Consider the following 8,886-nt stretch of genomic DNA (forward strand, 5'->3'; position numbering starts at 1 on the left):
GGCATGGGCAGGAGACAGATGCTTTTCTCTATCTCAACTGCCAAGAGGCCTTCTTTCCTCTTACACTAGCCCTCCTCAGCACAGACCCTTCACGGGTGTCAGGCTGGGGAGCGATCAGGTCTTTTCCTTCCCACAAGGCCATATTTCAGACTATCACATGGGGAGAAACCTTGGACAATACCTAGCTTTCCTAGGCACAGGTCCCTGCGACCTTTGGCTGTGTACGTGTCCCTGGGTACTTGAGATTAAGAGAATGGTGATGACTTTTCACAAGCATACTGCCTTCAGGCATTTGTTTAACAAAGCACACCCTGCACAGCCGCAAATCCGTTAAACCTTGAGCCACCACAGCACATGTCTCTTGCAAGGACAAGGTTGGGGGTAGGATCACAGATTAACAGCATCTCAAACACAGAACAAAATGGAGTCTCTTGTGTCTACTTCTTTCTGTGTAGACACAGTAACAGTCTGATCTCTCTTTCTTTTCCCCACAAAATGAGGTTAATTTTGACATTATGGAGCTCTTCCAAATCCCTACCTACCATTGCCACTTGTGGATTGTCATTTTGTCATGGCTTTCATTTTAAAATATATCAATAAGCTCTATACTTTGCTAATATAAGTTTGAATTTCATCCTGAGTCTGTAAGCCACTTTCCATTTTGACAAAACCTAGAAATATTTGTGTCCATCTCCTTGAATATGGATAATGGATACCTATTGTGGGGCCCACTCTAAATCTCATGGGTTTTCTTATTTTCATTCAGGTCTCCATAACTCTGTCTGGGCTGCCTGAAAACCACTGAAAACGGCTTTATCCATCTAACAGAGTCCAGTAAAATCCAGGCCATCGAATGGGAGAATGGCAACCAAACTCAGCACACAATAACTCAGTTTAAACCTCTGGGCTAAGAGATGACCAGACTCTATCATGGCATCTAGGAACATAAGGCTTTGTCCCAAGGATGGCCCTAGGCTTCCATTAAAATGCCTACCCCAGAAAGCTCAAGGCTGCCAGGAGAATGGCTATTAGTTCTAGCCAATACTTGCTGATGATGGTAAGTTGAGGATCTCCCTTTCTTGTAACACTTAGCAAGAAGGGAATCCTTCCTCCATCCCTTTGAGATGTGTATCTCCTAGGGACTCCAGCGTGTCTTTCCCTAGGATCTGAAAGCCATTCCTTTGAACTGTAGTCCTCAAAAAGTACTGAGCCTCTGTCTTCCAGTCTCTGTGGGAAGTGAGAATCCTATCTTCTAATATTGCCAGCTGGCAGACACAGCTGGCTTGATGAGGCAGAAGTTTACACTGAGCAACTTTTTGTAATGTTTCCCTTGTGCCCTTCCCCCTGCCCTCTCCCTCTCCTCCCTCTCCCCCTATAATGCCATCACCTCTGCATAAATGGGAACCAAGCTCCAACCTTTCCTCTACTGTCAGTAGTTACTGAATAAAATCTGTTTTCTCTGCTTTAACTAATGTCTGGCTTTATCTTTGACAAAATAAGTGGGAGCAATTGTTTTTAGTGACAAGGCAGCTGCAAAGAGATGCACAGACATGACAGGAGAGGGAGGGATCACCTGACCCTTCTCATTTCATAGGTGTTTGGACGAACGGAGGCAAGATGGTGCACTTCCGGGTTCTTCTTCACCACCAACTCTTCCCTGGCGCGCGAAAAGGCAGCCGGCGCCTGGGAGGGTGCAGACCAACTGGGCATGCGCCAGGTGAAGTCAATCTGAAGAGACCAAGATTTACCTGGTCGCACCTGCGGAACGCCCCTGACACGCCCATGCCCCACCTATTGCCCTCCCACTCCTAGAAAAGCCGCTCTCCGCCATTGAGCCGCGTGGCCTTCTCACAGCCCAGCGGCCTTCTTGCAGCCCCACTCCTGTCGGGATGTCGGGACTGTGGGAAGTCTGTCCGAGAGCCCCACCGCGGGGGATTCTGCCGGCCTCCTTTGCCGGAGGCCGACAGACTTCTCCCGCACACCTTAGGTGACCAAGAATAAACTGTGCAGTTTTGCTGTTACACTTGCCTACCCGCTGGTTCTTTTGCGCCCGCTCGGCTGGTCTTAGAAAAACAAGACAATAGGCATCTATTCCTGCCTGGTGTTTATAAGCCTGACACTTGGCTGGGCTTCCCTGGGGTATCTCTCCATGGCTCTGTGGCAAGACTTGAATATACCAATGATGACACTTGGTGTCCCCATAGCCACCTTCGAAAATGCATTAAAGATTTGCAAGAAAATGAAGGGAAACATAGAAAACCTGATTTTGAAAGTCGTTGTCCCTCCTTCTTCCTCATCCAGAGTGTGTATGATACTGCTGTGTGACGTTGGTTGGACTGCAATTTAACACAACACCTTTTCTAATATTTGGCAGTTTCTTACAGAGTTAAGCCTACCCTATAAGGAAGGAAATTTACTTTCATTCATTACCCATGAGAAATGAACACATACATCCAACAAGGTTTCTACAAGAGATGCTCATAGCCACCTTATTTTTATACTAAGGAAAAACTGGGTACAATGTAAGTCCTCATCAACAGAAGAATTTAATACTGATTGTTATGTAGTCATAAAATGACCTCATGCACAGGAAACAAAAACAAGCAAACAGCGACAAAAATCCAGGCAAAGTATGAAAAAACACAATAACATGGGTGAATCCCTCCAAACACAATGTTTAGCAAAAGATGCCTATAAAAACATCTCTTTGAACATCTAAAACAAATTTATTTCAATGTACCTGTCTGATACTCCTGTGTGATTCCATTTATATGAATCGGTGGTTCAGTGGGTAGATTTCTTGCCTCCCACGCAGAAGACCATGATTGGATTTAAGGTCAGTGCAGCTTACCGTTTCTTCACAGTGTGGTTTTTACATTTATTTACCATAACTGTCTATTCCTCAGGTAGGTCACAGCCACAATAATAAAGAGAAGGAAAAGGTAACTACTGTATAGCTTTTGGGTTCTTTCCGGAGTGGAATTTCTCTAAGTAGGGACTTCACAGAGACTGTCTTTGAAGTAGCCACTGTGTCTGGTTGGTCTCTGCGTTTTTGCATATTTGACCCTAAAACTGGCGGGACTTTTATTGTCTCTTCTGGCGGATCCCTGAAATACACAGTCACCTGGACACTGATTTCACTGACTGGACCTTGTCAGACCACGTCTCGCGGTGGAGTGCGGCTCAAGAAATGACATTCCTTGAGTCTCCAGGATTACTTGAGTCTCCAGGATTCCTTGAGCTTCCAGGAGAGAAGCTGTGGGGTCAGACATATGCAGTGGGGAAGTGGGGAGGGGGGAACGGGGCCCAGGGACAGGGGAGGCGTGTGGGGAGGAACCCGCATGCAGATGAGGGGGCTGCGGAGAGGGGCCTCGGACCTTCCTGTTGAGGAAGGCCCCAGTCTTTGTTGGTCTCGACAAAATGAAGGATGGGCCCCGAGTGCAGAACAGCACGTCCCCAAAACTCATTAAGATCACCCCTGTTTGTTTTATACTCCACCGGGCAAATCTTCTGTCTAGGGGATTCTTTTTAATGCGTCTCTTTAAGCAGCGTGCTGGGGAGTCCATGACAATCATTACCTCTGGAGGTTTGCGGAGGAAACCTGGAAAAGGAACGCCCCGGGATCATCTGGTTTGTCCTCCCCTGTTTTCATCTACTCTTTTCTTCAGGGAAGCTTATATGGGTCCAGGTGTCACATCGCAGCTGCCACACTGGCGGATTAAGAGCCGGGTACGGTGGATCACGCCTGTAATCCCAGCACTTTGGGAGGGCGAGGCGGGGGATCATAAGGTCAGGAGATCAAGACTATCCTGGCCAACATGCTGAAACCCTGTCTCTACTAAAAATACAAAAAATTAGCCGGGCGTGGTGGTGGACGCCTGTAGTCCCAGCTACTCAGGAGGCTGAGGCAGGAGAATCGCCGGAACCGGGGAGGTGGAGGTTGCAGTGAGCTGAGATTGCACCACTGCACTCCAGCCTGGCCAGAGAGCGAAACTCCATCTCACAAAAAAAAAAAAAAAAAAAAAAAGAGCCGCTGACAAATCTCTTTCCTGAAGGGGTAAGAGCCTCAGTTGGCCCATAGCAATGGAGTCAGAAAACCAAAAACACTTTTCTCTATGTCGCTCTCTCTCCTACCTGTGAACATCAACCTTCCACACACACCAGTCCAAAACCGACTTGGTCTCTAAGGGAGGTTTACCATTTTTCACAGGTCCCATAAGCCATGTTTCCTTCTTGCTTCTCCAGTTCTTCCAGGGCTGAGTTTCAGGAGCTGCTCAGCAGTGCAGGCTAGTTCAATATCCTGGTTCAAAATCGTTTGTCTTGTTTTGCTACTAGAATAAAGTGCCTCCTAGACCAGAGATAAGCCGTGTTCCCTGGGCTTCCATTTTCTAGAGATAATTGGTATCATTTATTTATTGAATGTTTGGTAGTGAAACCATCTAGATCTGGTGCTTTGTTCTGGAGGGTTGTTAATCGTTGCTTCAGTTTCATTAATAGAGATCTATTTAGGTTAACTATTCCTCCTTGTGCGAGTTTTGGTAGACTGTGTCTTTCAAGGACTTGGTCCAATTCATCAAGTTATCAAATTTGTGAGCAGAGAATTGTTGATAATCTTCATCTGTTATCCTTTTAATATCCATGAGATCAGTAGTGAGGACTTTCTTTTCTTTTTGTTATTTGTAATTTTTATCTTCTCTCATTGTTTCTTGGTTCATCAGCTAGATGTTTATCAATTTTATTGATTAATTTAAAGAACTACATTTTGGTTTGTTGATTTTTCTCTATTGATTTCTGGTTTTCAATTTATTTGATTTCTCTTCTAATTTTTATTTTTTCTTGCGTTCCACTCACTTTGGATTTAATTTGTTCTTGTTTTTTGAGTTTCATAAAGTATAAGTTCAGATTATTGATCTTTTCTCTTTGCTACAATATGCATTTAATACTATGAATTTCTTTCTAAGCACCAATTTTCCTGCACCCAGAAATTTTTTATAAGTTGTATGTTTGTTTTCATTTAGCTCCAAATATGTAATTTTCCCTGAGACTTTTTCTTGACCCATATGTTATTAGAAGTGTGTGGTCTGATCTCCAATTTTGGAGTTTTCCAGCTATCTGTTATTGATTTCCACTTCAGTTCCATAATTTGAATGGAGGGCATATTTAGTATGATTTCTATCCCATTAAATGTGGTGAAGTGTGTTTTATGGGTCAGAATGTGGTGGATCTTGGTGAACATTCCATGTGACCCTAAAAAGAATATGTATTCTGCTCTTCATGGATGAAGTAATCTAAAAAGTCATTTGGGGCGGGGCACGGTGGCTCAAGCCTGTAATCCCAGCACTTTGGGAGGCCGAGACGGGCAGATCACGAGGTCAGGAGATCGAGACGACCCTGGCTAACACGGTGAAACCCCGTCTCTACTAACAAATACAAAAAACTAGTCGGGCGAGGTGGCGGGCACCTGTAGTCCCAGCTACTGGGGAGGCTGAGGCAGGAGAATGGCGTGAACCCGGGAGGCGGAGCTTGCAGTGAGGTGAGATCGGGCCACTGCACTCCAGCCTGGGCGACAGAGCAAGACTCCATCTCAAAAAATAAAAATAAAAAAAAGTCAGTTGGATCCAGGTGACTGATGGTGGTGTCCAGTTTCACTATATCTTTATTGATTTCCTGCCTGCTGGATCTGTCAATTACTGAAGCTGAAGTCTCCCACTGTAATAGTGAATCTGTCTATTTGTCCTTGAAGTTCTATCAGCTTTTGCCCCTCATATGTAGATGCTCTGTTGTTAGGCATATATCAATTAAGGATTGTCATATCTTCTTGGAGAAGTGACCTCTTTCTCATTATGTAATGACTCTCTTTATCCCCATAATTTTCCTTCCTCTGAAGTCGGCTCTGTCTCAAATTAATGTAGCCACCCTTGTTTTCTTTCTTTCTTCCTTTCTTTCCTTTTTTCCTTCCTTCTTTCTCTTTCTTTCTTTTTTCTTTCTTTCTTTCTTTTTCTTTCTTTCTTCCTTCCTTTCTTTCTTTCCTTCTTTCTCTTTCTTCTTTCCTTCTCTTTCTCTCTTTTGCTCTTTTCTTTTTCTTTTCTTTTCTTTCTCTGAGTTTACTCTTGTTGCCCAGGCTGTAGTACAATGCTGCAATCTCGGCTCACTGCAACATCCGTCTCCTAGGTTCAAGCGATTCTCCTGCCTCAGCCTACCAAGTAGCTGGGATTAAAGGCATGTGCCACCACGGCCAGCTAATTTTGTGTTTTTAGTAGAGATGGGGTTTCACCATGTTGGTCAGGCTGGTCTTGAACTCCTGACCTCAAGTGATCCACCTGCCTCAGCCTCACAAAGTGCTGGGATTACAGGTGGGGCTCGGGTGCGAAGCGGGTCCTAAAGGCGGCAGCCAGAGCTGCGCGCCGCGGCGGTGGAAGATGGCTGCGGCCGAGGTGGTGGACACTCAGCTGATGCTTGGAGTTGGGCTGATCCAAAAGGGCACAAATGGAGAAATTCTGTTGGTGTGGTGTTACCCTTCCATGACAGCCACATTAAGGAACCTGCTACTGAGAAAATGCTGCCTTACAGATGAAAACAAACTTCTCCATCACTTTGTCTTTGGTCAGTACAGAAGAACATGGTTTTATATCACAACAATTGAAGTTCCAGAGTCTTCCATTTTGAAAAAGGTGCCTCATTTTTCTATTGTTCTGACCACCAAAGATTTTAACCCAGTGAAGTATGCTGCCTTCACTAGGATATTGTATAGAAGGTACCTGAAACATGGGAGCCCAGTTAAAATGATGGAGAGTTATGTTGCAGTTCTCACAAAGGGGATATGCCAGAGTGAAGAAAATGGCTCTTTCCTTAGTAAGAATTTTGATGTCCGAAAGGCCTACCTGGCTGGCTCCATCAAAGACATTGTATCTCAGTTTGGAATGGAAACTATTATCTTACACACAGCACTGATGCTAAAGAAAAGGATTGTAGTGTATCACCCCAAAAGAGAAGCGGTCCAGGAGTTTACCAGGACTCTGCCTGCCCTGGTGTGACACCGACAGGACTGGACCATCCTTCATTCTTACCTGCACCTCAACGCCGATGAGCTGGAAGCCTTGTAGATGTGCACAGGTTACATCGGTGGATTTGTAGACTTGGAGGTGAGCAACAGACCAGACCTCTATGATGTATTTGTGAATCTGGCAGAGAGTGAGATTACCATTGCTCCCCTTGCAAAAGAGGCCATGGCAATGGGCAAACTGCACAAAGAAATGGGTCAGCTAATTGTTCAGTCTGCAGAAGATTCAGAGAAATCAGACAGCCAGGTGATACAGGATATTGCTCTAAAAACAAGGGAAATCTTCACCAACCTAGCACTGTTTTCAGAAGTTTCGGCGGATGGAGAAAAGAGAGTCCTTAATTTGGAGGCACTAAAGCAAAAACGATTTCCACCAGCAACAGAAAACTTCCTTTATCATCTAGCAGCAGCTGAACAAATGCTGAAAATCTGACTGTGTGACAGAATGTATCACTGATGACTGATAGAAAGCCCTCTTTCACTCTGATTATCCATTAACTACATAAAGTCCTGAAAATAACAGAGAAACTGTTATATATTTTTAAAGATTTACTTGCAGGTATTGAGATTTGACCTGAAAAACAATGAAACACACGAACGCACTTCTGACTCTCTCCTAGCTGATTCGTTTCCTGCTTGCTCTCAGTGCTGGACAAAGTGCTGTAACTACTTTATATAACATTACAAAACAGCTAGAGGTCCTGGGGTAAGAAAAAAAAGCACATCATGACAAATGCGAAAGCCTTCATTATTACACGTTCCAGTTTGTCTCACTGTGTAGTCATAAGCTAATGGTTTACTTTCAGAAAGCTGCCTGAAATGTTGCTTTGTATTCTAGGAAGAACTTTAATTCCTCCTGAGGAACTCTACTTTCTGAGCCAAACTGCTAAGTTTTCTGTGGAACTGTCTAGAAGATCATTCAAGAGAGCCTGCAGTTGCACTTTCTTGTAAAAGTTAAAAAAACAAACAAAAAAAAGTTTTTTCCCGGCTTTTGAACATTTTGCCTATGAGAGTTTTGCATATATTTTATACTTGAGTAGACACCTTTAATAATCCATATTTATACTATCGCAGATGTAAGCATTTGGTAAACGTTCAGCCATTAACACTCATTTAACCCTGTTAGCAATATTCTTTTGAAAAAGGTGCCAGTCCTTATGTGGTAAACTAAGAAGCCCATTGAATGTAACAGTGTGTAGGACTGACACAGAGACCTTATCTTATTGCTAAGGGAATATGAGATTAACTTCCTACAGGGGCCAAAACCAGAGAAAGGCTTCCAACAACTTTGGTGAAAGTAATTTGACCACATGTCAAGCCAACTGTTTGTATTCATTTATGTACCTTTTTCACAACTGGAGACCTTAAAATTGCCAAATCAGCATGGAGGCCTCAGTTACGTGCTTGTTAGTGTTTCATTCATGTTGATTGTAAGGGATTGTTTTCACTCAGTACTGATGTCCTTGGAAATCTTACCTGGAAACATGTTTGCAAAAAACATTATTGGATCTTTCATTTTTTTCTTGGTATTACATATTTGTTAAATAAAAATTAAACACCCTCCCTTTTTGAATGAGGGCAGGGGAGGACCTAAAATAAGACGATGTTTACTAAGGCAAGTTATAGAAAATTAAATCTGCACTTTATGGAAATGAAAAATACTAACATCTTTTTCCTCATTTTTTTTGTATTACTATACTAGCTAACGATCAAAGTTGTTAAAATTATACATTTATGATGCAGAAATAAAAAGGAAATATTTTGATATTCAACTAAAAATAATAAAATGCAATAAAATAAAATAGAAAAGAGAATAAATTTGAATA

At 43.2% G+C, this 8,886-nt stretch overlaps 1 pseudogene; it reads left to right on the forward strand.

The window, feature by feature from the left end:
• The first annotated feature begins 6,419 nt into the window (after positions 1-6,419).
• LOC111543578 lies at positions 6,420-7,579 on the forward strand (annotated as a pseudogene).
• Positions 7,580-8,886: the final 1,307 nt, after the last annotated feature.

The sequence above is a fragment of the Piliocolobus tephrosceles genome, chromosome 1 (assembly GCF_002776525.5).
Source record: "Piliocolobus tephrosceles isolate RC106 chromosome 1, ASM277652v3, whole genome shotgun sequence".
Lineage (NCBI taxonomy): Eukaryota > Metazoa > Chordata > Mammalia > Primates > Cercopithecidae > Piliocolobus > Piliocolobus tephrosceles.